A 13,466-nucleotide genomic window follows, 5' to 3' on the forward strand; every position below is an offset into this window, starting at 1 on the left:
GTCCAATTTTCCCAGCACCATTTATTGAAGAGACTGTCTTTCTTCCAATGGATAGTCTTTCCTCCTTTATCGAATATTAGTTGCCCATAAAGTTCAGGGTCCACTTCTGGATTCTCTATTCTGTTCCACTGATCTATGTGTCTGTTTTTGTGCCAGTACCACACTGTCTTGATGACCACAGCTTTGTAGTACAACCTGAAATCTGGCATTGTGATGCCCCCAGATATGGTTTTCTTTTTTAAAATTCCCCTGGCTATTCGGGGTCTTTTCTGATTCCACACAAATCTTAAAATAATTTGTTCTAACTCTCTGAAGAAAGTCCATGGTATTTTGATAGGGATTGCATTAAACGTGTATATTGCCCTGGGTAACATTGACATTTTCACAATATTAATTCTGCCAATCCATGAGCATGGAATATTTTTCCATCTCTTTGTGTCTTCCTCAATTTCTTTCAGAAGTGTTCTATAGTTTTGAGGGTATAGATCCTTTACATCTTTGGTGAGGTTTATTCCTAGGTATCTTATGCTTTTGGGTGCAATTGTAAATGGGATTGACTCCTTAATTTCTCTTTCTTCAGTCTCATTGTTAGTGTATAGAAATGCCACTGACTTCTGGGCATTGATTTTGTATCCTGCCACGCTACCGAATTGCTGTATGAGTTCTAGCAATCTTGGGGTGGAGACTTTTGGGTTTTCTATGTAGAGTATCATGTCATCGGCGAAGAGAGAGAGTTTGACTTCTTCTTTGCCAATTTGAATGCCTTTTATGTCTTTTTGTTGTCTGATTGCTGAGGCTAGGACTTCCAGTACTATGTTGAATAGCAGTGGTGAGAGTGGACATCCCTGTCTTGTTCCTGATCTTAGGGGAAAGGCTCCCAGTGCTTCCCCATTGAGAATGATATTTGCTGTGGGCTTTTCATAGATGGCTTTTAAGATGTCGAGGAATGTTCCCTCTATCCCTACACTCTGAAGAGTTTTAATCAGGAATGGATGCTGTATTTTGTCAAATGCTTTCTCTGCATCCAATGAGAGGATCATATGGTTCTTGGTTTTTCTCTTGCTGATATGATGAATCACATTGATTGTTTTACGGGTGTTGAACCAGCCTTGTGTCCCAGGGATAAATCCTACTTGGTCATGGTGAATAATTTTCTTAATGTACTGTTGGATCCTATTGGCCAGTATCTTGTTGAGAATTTTTGCATCCATGTTCATCAGGGATATTGGTCTGTAATTCTCCTTTTTGGCGGGGTCTTTGTCTGGCTTTGGAATTAAGGTGATGCTGGCTTCATAGAACGAATTTGGAAGTACTCCATCTCTTTCTATCTTTCCAAACAGCTTTAGGAGAATAGGTATGATTTCTTCTTTAAACGTTTGATAAAATTCTCCTGGGAAGCCATCTGGCCCTGGACTCTTGTGTCTTGGGAGGTTTTTGATGACTGCTTCAATTTCCTCCCTGGTTATTGGCCTGTTCAGGTTTTCTATTTCTTCCTGTTCCAGTTTTGGTAGTTTGTGGCTTTCCAGGAATGCGTCCATTTCTTCTAGATTGCCTAATTTATTGGCGTATAGCTGTTCATAATATGTTTTTAAAATCGTTTGTATTTCCTTGGTGTTGGTAGTGATCTCTCCTCTCTCATTCATGATTTTATTAATTTGAGTCTTCTCTCTCTTCTTTTTAATAAGGCTGGCTAATGGTTCATCTATCTTATTAATTCTTTCAAAGAACCAACTCCTGGTTCTGTTGATCTGTTCCACAGTTCTTCTGGTCTCGATTTCGTTGAGTTCTGCTCGAATCTTTATTAACTCCCTTCTTCTCTTGGGTGTAGGATCTATTTGCTGTTTTTTCTCTAGCTCCTTTATGTGTAAGGTTAGCTTTTGTATTTGAGTTCTTTCCAGTTTTTGAATGGATGCTTGTATTGCGATGTATTTCCCCCTTAGGACTGCTTTTGCTGCATCCCAAAGATTTTGAACGGTTGTATCTTCATTCTCATTAGTTTCCATGAATCTTTTTAATTCTTCCTTAATTTCCTGGTTGACCCTTTTATCTTTTAGCAGGATGGTCCTTAACCTCCATGTGTTTGAGGTCCTTCCAAACTTCTTGTTGTGATTTAGTTCTAATTTCAAGGCATTATGGTCCGAGAATATGCAGGGGACAATCCCAATCTTTTGGTATCGGTTCAGACCCGATTTGTGACCCAATATGTGGTCTATTCTGGAGAAAGTTCCGTGTGCGCTTGAGAAGAATGTGTATTCAGTTGAGTTTGGATGTAAAGTTCTGTAGATATCTGTGAAATCCATCTGGTCCAGTGTATCATTTAAAGCTCTCGTTTCTTTGGAGATGTTTTGCTTAGAAGACCTATCGAGTATAGAAAGAGCTAGATTGAAGTCACCAAGTATAAGTGTATTATTATCTAAGTATTTCTTCACTTTGGTTAATAATTGATTTATATATTTGGCAGCTCCCACATTCGGAGCATATATATTGAGGATTGTTAAGTCCTCTTGTTGAATAGATCCTTTAAGTATGATATAGTGTCCCTCTTCATCTCTCACTACAGTCTTTGGGGTAAATTTTAGTTTATCTGATATAAGGATGGCTACCCCTGCTTTCTTTTGAGGACCATTCGAATGGTAAATGGTTCTCCAACCTTTTATTTTCAGGCTGTAGGTGTCCTTCTGTCTAAAATGAGTCTCTTGTAGACAGCAAATAGATGGGTCCTGCTTTTTTATCCAGTCTGAAACCCTGCGCCTTTTGATGGGGTCATTAAGCCCGTTCACATTCAGAGTTACTATTGAGAGATATGAGTTTAGTGTCATCATGATATCTATTCAGTCTTTGTTTTTGTGGACTGTTCCACTGAACTTCTTCTTAAAGGGGAATTTTAAGAGTCCCCCTTAAAATTTCTTGCAGAGCTGGTTTGGAGGTCACATATTCTTTTAGTTGCTGCCTGTCTTGGAAGCTCTTTATCTCTCCTTCCATTTTGAATGAGAGCCTTGCTGGATAAAGTATTCTTGGTTGCATGTTCTTCTCATTTAGGACCCTGAATATATCCTGCCAGCCCTTTCTGGCCTGCCAGGTCTCTGTGGAGAGGTCTGCTGTTACCCTAATACTCCTCCCCATAAAAGTCAGGGATTTCTTGTCTCTTGCTGCTTTAAGGATCTTCTCCTTATCTTTGGAATTTGCAAGCTTCACAATTAAATGTCGAGGTGTTGAACGGTTTTTATTGATTTTAGGGGGGGATCTCTCTATTTCCTGGATCTGAATGCCTGTTTCCCTTCCCAGATTAGGAAAGTTTTCAGCTAGAATTTGTTCAAATACATATTCTGGCCCTCTGTCCCTTTCGGCGCCCTCGGGAACCCCAATTAAATGTAGGTTTTTCTTTCTCAGGCTGTCGTTTATTTCCCTTAATCTATCTTCATGGTCTTTTAATTGTTTGTCTCTTTTTTCCTCAGTTTCCCTCTTTGCTATCAACTTGTCTTCTAGGTCACTCACTCGTTCTTCCACCTCGTTAACCCTCGTCGTTAGGACTTCTAGTTTGGATTGCATCTCATTCAATTGATTTTTAATTTCTGCCTGATTAGCTCTAAATTCTGCAGTCATGAAGTCTCTTGAGTCCTTTATACTTTTTTCTAGAGCCACCAGTAGCTGTATAATAGTGCTTCTGAATTGGCTTTCTGACATTGAATTGTAATCCAGATTTTGTAACTCTGTGGGAGAGAGGACTGTTTCTGATTCTTTCTTTTGAGGTGAGGTTTTCCTTCTAGTCATTTTGCTCAGTGCAGAGTGGCCAAAAGCAAGTTGTATTGGGAAAAAGAGAAAAAGAGAGGAGAGAAAGAAGGAAAGAAAAGAGAAAGAGAAAAAAAAAAGGGGAAGAAAAAGAAAAAAAAAAACGAAAAAAAAAAAAAAAAAGAAGAAAAAGAGAAAGAAAAAGAAAGGAGAAAAAAAGGGGGTGGGGGAAGGAAACAAATCAAAAAGCAAAACAAAACAAAAACAAAAACAAAAACAAACAAACAAAAAAAGAACCACCGGGGAGTATCTTCTGATTCTGTGTACTTTAAGTCCCTTGGCTTCTCCTGGAAGTTGTCCTTCTAGCTGGTGTTCTGGGGGAGGGGCCTGTTGTGCTGATTTTCAGGTGTTAGCAGTTGGGGGAGCTGCTGTGCCCCCGCCTGGTGCAGGGCTCAGTGGGGGTTGTTTACCCCGTGAGGCCGCAGGAGGAACAGCCCCAGTGGCGGGGCAGCTCTGGAAACCTGGATTCAGCTCCGGCAGGAACTCCGTCTGCAGGGCCTGGAGGCTCCGGGGCGGGGCCGCTGATGTGCTCAGCTGGGGCAGGAGCGTCCTCACTGTCCTGGGCCCTCCCGGCCTCTGCCTGTCCCGGGGGAGGCGGGATCCTGGGCTGTGTCCCGGCGCCCTGTGCTCCGAGGCCTGCGCTGTTGGATTCGCGCTCCCGGGCCGCGCAGCCCCCTCCGCGGAGCCGCCGCCCGAGCCCCTCCGAGCTGCTCCTGGAACCGCGCAGCCCCCTCCGCACGGAGCCTCTTCCTCTGCCCGAGCCCCTCCGAGCTGCTCCCGGGGCCGCGCAGCCCCCTCCGCGGAGCCGCCGCCCGAGCCCCTTCAGCTGCTCCGGGTCCCGCCGGGTCCCGCCGTGCGCGCTGCAGCCCTTAGGGAGCTCGGCGCACTCTCCTGGGCGCGCAGTTGCTGTTACTGTCCCCGGGAGCCCGAGGGCATCCCCGCCCTCCTGGGTCCTGCTCCAACTCCCCGCGAGCCCCTTTCCCCCGGGAAGGTCGGTGCAGCTCCTGCTCCTCCGGGACGGGGCTCTCCTGTCCTGGGGACACTCGCCCCGGCCTCAGCCCGGCTCCTCGCGGGGCCCCTCCCCCTTGGAGGCCTTTGTTCCTTTATGTCTTTTTCCCTGGCTTCCTACCTTGATAGATGCGCGAACTCTTCTCACTGTAGCATTCCAGCTGGTCTCTCTTTAAATCTCAGGCCGAATTCATAGATTTTCAGGATAATTTGAAGGTTTTCGAGGTAGTTTGGTGGAGACAGGTGATTTGGAGACCCTACTCTTCCGCCATCTTGCTCCTCCCCCCTAGAATTAATTTTATACTACTTCATATACAGTATAAGAATTTGGCAATACTATATATACTTTTATCCCTAACCGTATGCAGTATTTCAAGCACTGACAAACTACAGGCCACAGACCAAATCTGGTATATGATATGTTTTTGTGTAGCCTCAAACTAAAAGTAGTTTTTATATTTTACAAGAGTATATATTTTTAAAATAGAATAAGAAAAAAAAAGAGAGAGGAAGAATGAAAATCCAATAAAAACTATAAATGATCTGTAAATCCTAAAGTTAACAATCTGATCACTTAAAGGAAAAAAATACACCTACCCTGTTTTTTATATATATGCTTTAATTTTCAATATAGTAATTGTGATTTCTAAGTATGCATATAAACTTTGAAATATTAAAAGGAAGGTTTTTTTATTTTATTTATCATTTCTACAAAGAAAGAAGGGAAAAAAAGGAAGAAACAAAGAAAGATACAGCATATAAAGGCAGTGAAAGAAATAGGAAAATAATCAGATTTATTCTTTCTTATCATATTCAACAAAGTTCCTTTTTTAAAAAGATTTTATTTATTTATGAGAGAAATAGAGAGAGAGGCAGAGACATAGGCAGAGGGAGAAACAGGCTCCCTCTGGAGGGAGGTCAATCCCATGACCCTGGGATCACGACCTGAGCCAAAGGCAGATACTCAACCAATGAGCCATCCAGGTGCCCCCACTCAACCACACCCTAATTAAATTTTTAAACAACATAAACCAGTATGAAACATCTACATTGTCCCATGCTTGTTGTGATTCTATTTATTCTACATTTTCCTATATTCAGACATTTCATAGATTCATTTAATTTTATTTTGTCTATACTTTAGGACTCACCCTTGGCTTAATAATTATCTTGCTAGATTACCATTCTGTTTCATTAAAAAGATCCTGCACCCAAGCATCAGAATTTCCTCTTGAGATATTTCCTTTGTTTGAATCCTAATATTAATACTATAACTTCTGTCCTTTAATTATTTTTATTTTGTGGCGAGGATTATAGATCTTACTTTTCACAGTATTATTATAGATCTTGTGTAATACAGAACTTTTTTTACCCTTGTCTTGGTTCCTGCAAATAGTCTCTTAACTCTTGAAATTTCTGGATAGAAGCATCCATTTTATTGATGGTGAACCATGATAGCAATGATAACTAGAAGACTCAAGATGGGGAGTTGTCATGCCACAAGCCAGCAGTGTAATTAGAGAATTGTGACTTTAAGCCATATGAGAACAGCCTGACTTCCAGGGATTTGAAAAAAAAAATAGCAGCATAAGTCCACTGGTTACAATTGAAATTTATTTATCATTTTTTCCAACTACAGCAGAATACATTTTCTACTCAAGTTCACGTGAAATATCCACAAAATAAACTTCATTTGAGACCATAAAATACACTTTAAAAGGGTTAAGTCATACATGTAGATCACAATGGGATTAAATTAGAAATCAGTAACAAAAAAATAAATGGAAAATTCCAAAATATGTGGAAATTTTAAACAGCACATTTCCAAGTAACACATGAGTCAAGAAAAAAATCTGAAAAAATTAAAAATACTTTTAATGGAATGAAAATAAAAACACAATAAAATTTGTGGGATACAGCCAAAAAAAAGATGATTAGTGAGAAATGTATAGAATTGAATGCACATATTAGAAAAGACAAATCTAAAATCAATAATGTAAGCTTTTACAATAGGAAACTTTAAAAAGTAGAACAAATTAAATGCCAAAGTAAGATCAGGAAAAGAAATAATAAAAAATTAGATTATAAATCAACAGACTTGAAAACAGGAAATCAAGAGAAAATCCACAAAAGTAAGATCTGGTTATTTAAAAAGACCAACCAATAAGCCTCTAGCCAAACTAAGAAAAGAGGAAAGACACAAATTGCTGATGTGATAAATGAAAAAGGGGACATCATTTCAGATCTCACTGGGCTTTAAAAGGATAATCAAAGAATATAATTTTATACACAATTTGATAGCCTAGATTAATGGACCAATTCCTTCAAAGACATATTTGCCAAAATTCACATGAAAAGAAATAAATGATTGTAATTAGCCTATATCTTTTGAATCAATTGAATTAATTATTGAACCAATAATTAATAATTCTCCAAAACAAAAGTCACCAGCCTCAGACGGGCCCATTGGTGAACTCCACTAAACATTTAAAGAAGAAATTAAATAAATTATCAACAATCACTTTTAGAAGACAGATTTGAAGGGAATACTTCTTAAATCATTCAATCAGGCCATCATTGTCTTAAGATGAAAACAAAAACATTCTAAGAGAAAGAAACAAAACACCAGTATCTCTCATGAACAAAAGGACTCAAAAATCCTCAACAACATATTAGCAAATTGAATTCAACAATATGTAAAAAAATTATACACAATAACCAGGTGGGATTTCTCACAGGTATACAAAGCATTTTGAACATTTGAAAAAAAAAATGTAATTCATCACATCAGTAAGTTAAAAATCATAATAGAAGCAAAATGATAATAGAAGCAGAAATGCACTTGACAAAATTCAACTCTTATTCATAATAAAAACTCTCAGGAAACTTAGAGAAGACCTTGCTGACCTATGCAGAAACAAACCCAGAGAATCAAGCAAAATGAGGAAACAAAAGAATTTGTTCCAATGAAAAAAAAACAAGACGAAACCTCAGAAAAAGAATTAAATGAAATGGAGATAAGCAATCTACCTGATACAGAGTTAAAAAAGTAATGGTAATAAGATGCCCACTGAATTTGGTAGAAGAGTGGACAAACTCAATGAAAAAGACATCAAGGTCAGAAAGTAGAGAATTCCAAACAAGATGAACCCAAAGATATCCACACTAAGACAATACACAATAATTAAAATGTCAAAAATTAAAGATAAAATGAGATTCTTAAAAAAAAAAAAGTGAAAAGCAACAAGTAACATACAAGGGAACACTAATAAAGCTATTAGCTTATTTTTCAGCAAAAACATTGCAGACAAGAAGGCAGAAGCATCATATATTCAATGTGTTAAAAGAAAACAAAAACAACAAAACCCTAAAATCAAGAACACTCTACTTGGTAAGGTTATCATTCAGAATTAAAAGAGACCTGAAGAATTTCCCAAACAAAAGACTTAAAGACACATAGAGATTGAAAGGAAAAGGATAGAAAGGATAGAAAAAAAAATATTCCAGAAAATATAAACAAACAAAAAGGAGGAGTATTAGTATTTATATCAGACAGAATAGACTTTAAAATAAAGGCTGTAAAAAAGACAAAGAAAGACATTGCATAGTGATTTAAAAAATCCAAAAAGAGAGTATAACAATCATAAATATGCACCCAAGAACACTTAAATATATAAAGCAAATGTTAGCAGATCCAAAAGAAGAAAAGGCAGTAATATAATTATAGAGGACTTTGAAACCCCCTTTTCATCATATTATCCAGACATAAAATCAATAAAGAAACAGTGTATATGATTGACACATGAGAACAGATGGATTTAACAGCCATATACAGAATATTACATCCCAAAAGAGTAGAATACACATTTTTTTTTCCAATTGCACATGGAACATTCTGCAAGATAAGTTATGGTAGGCCACAAAAAATGTCTAAATAAATGTAAGAATACTGCTATTATAACAAGCATCTTTTCTGGCCACAGATGTATAAAACTAGGAATCAACTACAAAACAACAAAAATAATTAAAAAAAAAACTAGGAAAAACATAAACACATCAAGGCTAAACAACATGATACTACTTAAATAACTAATGGGTTAATTAAAAAAATCAAAAGCAAATGAAAAATACCTTGAGACAAGCGAAAATTTAAAAAAACACGCAAAAACAATATTCCAAAATCTGTGGGACATGGCAAAAGCAGGTCTAAGAAGGATGATTATAGCAATACAGGTCTATTTCAAAACAACAAAATAAAACAAAAAGACTCAATTTTAACAATCTAATCTTACATCCAAAGGAACTAGAAAAAGAAAAAGGAAAACTCCAACTTATAGAAGGAAGGAAATAATATACTTCTGAGTGAAAATAAATGAAATACAGACTAAAAAAAAGTAGAAAATGTCAATGAAACTAAGAGTTGGTTCTTTGAAAAGATAAAAAGAATGGATAAACCTTTAGCCAGACTCATCAAGAATATAAGAAGAGGACTCAAAGTCAGAAGTGAAAGTGATTACTTAAAATCACACATATACTAAGGATAACGAGGACTACTATAAAACACTATATGCCAACAAAATGGACAACCTAGAAGAAATGGATAAGGAAGTCCTTGAAACACACAATTTTCCACACCTGAATCAGGAAGAAATAAAAAAAAATATATATTAACAGATGGATTACTAGCAATGAAACTGAATCAGTACATAATCAAAAAACTCCCAATAAACAAAAGTCCAAGGTCTAGACAGATTCTCAAATAAGGTGATTTCCATAAAATGTTTAAAAAGCTAATACATATTTTCCTCAAACTAGTCCAAAAATAGAAGAGGAAAGAATGCTTCCAAATTCACTCACAAGACCAATATTATCCTGACACCAAAACCAAAAACACTACACAAAAAAAGAAAAACAAAGAGAATGACATGCCAATCTCTAAAAAATCCTCAACAAAATACTAGCAAAACTAATTCAACAATACATTAAAAGGATAATTCTCTATGATACAGTGGGATTTATTCTAGGGATGCAAGAATATTTCAATATTTGTAAATCAAAAAAAGTATTTGTAAATCAAAAACATAATACACCACAAGATGAAGGATTAAAAATCATATGATCATCTCGATAGATGCAGAAAAAGTATTCGATGAAATTCAAATCCATTTATGTTAAAAAACTCTCAACAAAGTGTGTACACAGAGACTAGATCTCACAGGGAATAGATATAAAGGCCATATATGACAAACTCATAGCTAACATCATACTCAGCAGTGAAAAGCTGAAAACTTTCTCTCTAAAATCAGGAACAAGACAAGGATGCTCATTTTGCCACTTTTATCAACATATGACTGGAAGTCCTAACCATAGTGATCAGAGAAGAAAAACAAAACAAAACAATAGGCATCCAACTTGGAAAGTAAAAATTAAAACTGTCACCATTAGCAAGTGATGTGGATACTATATATAGAAACTCCTAAAGACTCAAACAAATAAAAACTATTAGAGCTATTAAAATACAGATAGCATTTTTTAATACAACTAGTACAAATAACCTTAAATTTGCATGAAACTACAAAAGACCCTGAATACCCAAAGCAATCTTGAGAAATAAGAACAAATGTAGTGGTATCACTCTCCCAGATTTTAAACTATACTACAAAGGTATAGTAATAAAAAATAGTAAGGTCTAGGCACAAAAATAAACACATAGATCAACAGAACAGAATATAGAGTCCAGAAATAAGTCCATGTTTCACCTGCACCCCGATGTTTCTAGCAGCAATGGCCACAATAGCCAAACTGTGGAAGGAGCCTCGGTGTCCAACGAAAGATGAATGGATAAAGAAGATGTGGTTTATGTATACAATGGAATATTACTCAGCTATTAGAAATGACAAATACCCACCGTTTGCTTCAACGTGGATGGAACTGGAGGGTATTATGCTGAGTGAAGTAAGTCAGTCGGAGAAGGACAAACATTATATGTTCTCATTCATTTGGGGAATATAAATAATAGTGAAAGGGAAAATAAGGGAAGGGAGAAGAAATGTGTGGGAAATATCAGAAAGGGAGACAGAACGTAAAGACTGCTAACTCTGGGAAACAAACTAGGGGTGGTAGAAGGGGAGGAGGGCGGGGGGTGGGAGTGAATGGGTGACGGGCACTGGGTGTTATTCTGTATGTTAGTAAATTGAACACCAATAAAAAAAAAATAAAGGAAAAAAAAAAAAAGGAAATAAGTCCATGTTTATATAGTTGCTTAATCCATGACAAAGTGGTAAAAATATACAAGGGAGAAAAGAATCTCTTCAATAGTGTTGGGAAAACTAGACAACCACATGCAGAAAAATAAAACTGGACTACTTATGCCATAAGTAAACTCTAAATGGATTAAAGACCTAAATGTAAGACCTGAAACCATAAAACTCCTAAGAAGAAAACAGACAGTAAGTTCTTGGACTTAAGTATTAGCAATTTTTTTTTTTGATTTGTTTCATCAGGCAAGGGCAACAAAATTAAGAATGAACAAGTGGGACTATCACAAACTAAAAAAAAAAACTTTTGCACAGCAAAGCAAACTGTCAAATAAAGTGAAACCTCCTGAATAGGAAAAAATATTTTCTTTTTTTTTTAAGGTTTTATTTATTTATTCATTAGAGAGAGAGAGAGAGAGAGAAAGAGGCAGAGACACAGGCAGAGGGAGAAGCAGGCTCCATGCAGGAAGTTCGATGTGGGACTTGATCCCAGGTCCCCAGGATCACACACTGGGCAGAAGGCAGGTGTTAAACCACTGAGCAACCCAGGGATCCCCAGAGAAAGTATTTTCAAATGATATATCCAATAAATGGTTAATATCAAAATATACAAAGAACTCATACAGCTCAGCACAAAAACAAACAAACGAAAAACAATTCAAATAAGAAATGGTCAGGTGACCTGAATAGTTTTTCCAAAGAAGACATAAAAATGGACAATAGGTACATAAAAAGATGCTCAACATCATTAATCATCAAGGAAATGCAAATCAAAACCACAATGAGAAATCACTTCACACTTCTCTGAATGGCTATTATCAAAAAGATAAGAGATTAACAAGTATTGGTGAGAATGTGAAGAAAAGGGAACCTAGATTCAATGTTAGTAGAAATGTAAATTGGCACAGTCACTGTGAAAAACAGTATGGAGGTTTCCAAATAAATTCAAAATAGAAATTTCACGCAATACAGTAATTTTGCTTTGGGTATTTACCTGAAGAAAACAAAACACTAATTTGAAAATAGATATGTACCCTTATGTTCACTATAGCATTATTTACAATAGCCAAGAAATAGAATCAACAGAAGTGTCCATTGACAGATAAATGGATAAAAATGATTGGGTATGTGTCTGTGCAATGGATTATTACTCAGCTGTAAAAAAAAAAAAAGTGAAATCTTGTCACTCGCGACAACATGGTTGGACATACAGGGTAATAGGTTAAATGAACTAAGTCATACAGAGAAAGATATATAACATGCGATTTCAATTTATGTGTAGAAAAAAATGAAATAGAAACAAACTCAAATACAGAGAACACACTGGTGGTTGCCAGAAGGGGTGGGGGTATGAGTGAAATAAATGAAAATAATAAGATTAAGTTTATAAGCTTCTAGTTACAAAATACATAGTACATAGGGACACAATGAATAGCATAAGGAATATAATCAGTAATATTTTAATAACTTTGTATGGTTACAACAGTAACTACACTTTTTATGGTGAGCTTTTCAAAAATATATATAATGTTTAGTCACTATGTTGTACATCTGAAATTAATATGATATTGTATGTCAACTGTACTCCAATTAAAATTAATTAATTAAAAGGCAAAGCAAAACAAAACAATTTTAATAATTAGCAAAAGCAATTATGAAGAGGCTGTAGGATACAAAGCTAATTTATAAAAATCAATTGCTTTCCTATATACTAACAATAAATAATGGGATATGAAATGAAAAATACAAGAGATTTTGGACCAAGATGGCTACGATGGAAAACCCTGAACTCACGTCCTCCACAGGTATACCAAATTTTCACCTATTTATAGAACAGTCCCTCCTGAAAATGGGGCTATATGAATAGCTATTTCACAACAAAAGACAGAGAGACCACATAGAGAAAGGGAAGAGATAGACACCGTAACATAGGACCCCCACCCCCAATTTGGGAACTATAGCAAAGATGATAGTACTGAGGGACTGTGATCAAATTTGTCTTCCTGGGGCACAGAAGAAAAAAAAAAAAAAAAAGCAGTGGTGTTAAAGCGCAACTAGAGTGTAAGCGAATCAGCCCTAGAACCCTGCCAGATAGCTGAAGAGTTGCTGGAACTATCTCAGGGTCAGAGGGCCTTTTAAACAAGATAATTTATGTTCCCCCTCTGCTTTGATAGTACAGGGAGGGGCACCGTCTCAATACCAACACTGGCCTGCTGCCTCAGCAAGAACTGGGCCCCTACCCCACCCAGCCCTGATGCACTGGGGCTCAGGAAAAAAAAAAAAAAAAAAAGCTTTGATTCAAAAAGCAACTAGAACATAAAAATCCAACCTTAAAATTCCAACCAAATAGCAGGGGAGGAGCTGGAAGCACTGGGTTGGAAGCTGAAGGCACTATTAGAACAACACAGTTTA

The sequence above is a fragment of the Canis lupus genome, chromosome 11, assembly GCF_011100685.1.
Source record: "Canis lupus familiaris isolate Mischka breed German Shepherd chromosome 11, alternate assembly UU_Cfam_GSD_1.0, whole genome shotgun sequence".
NCBI classification, from domain to species: domain Eukaryota; kingdom Metazoa; phylum Chordata; class Mammalia; order Carnivora; family Canidae; genus Canis; species Canis lupus.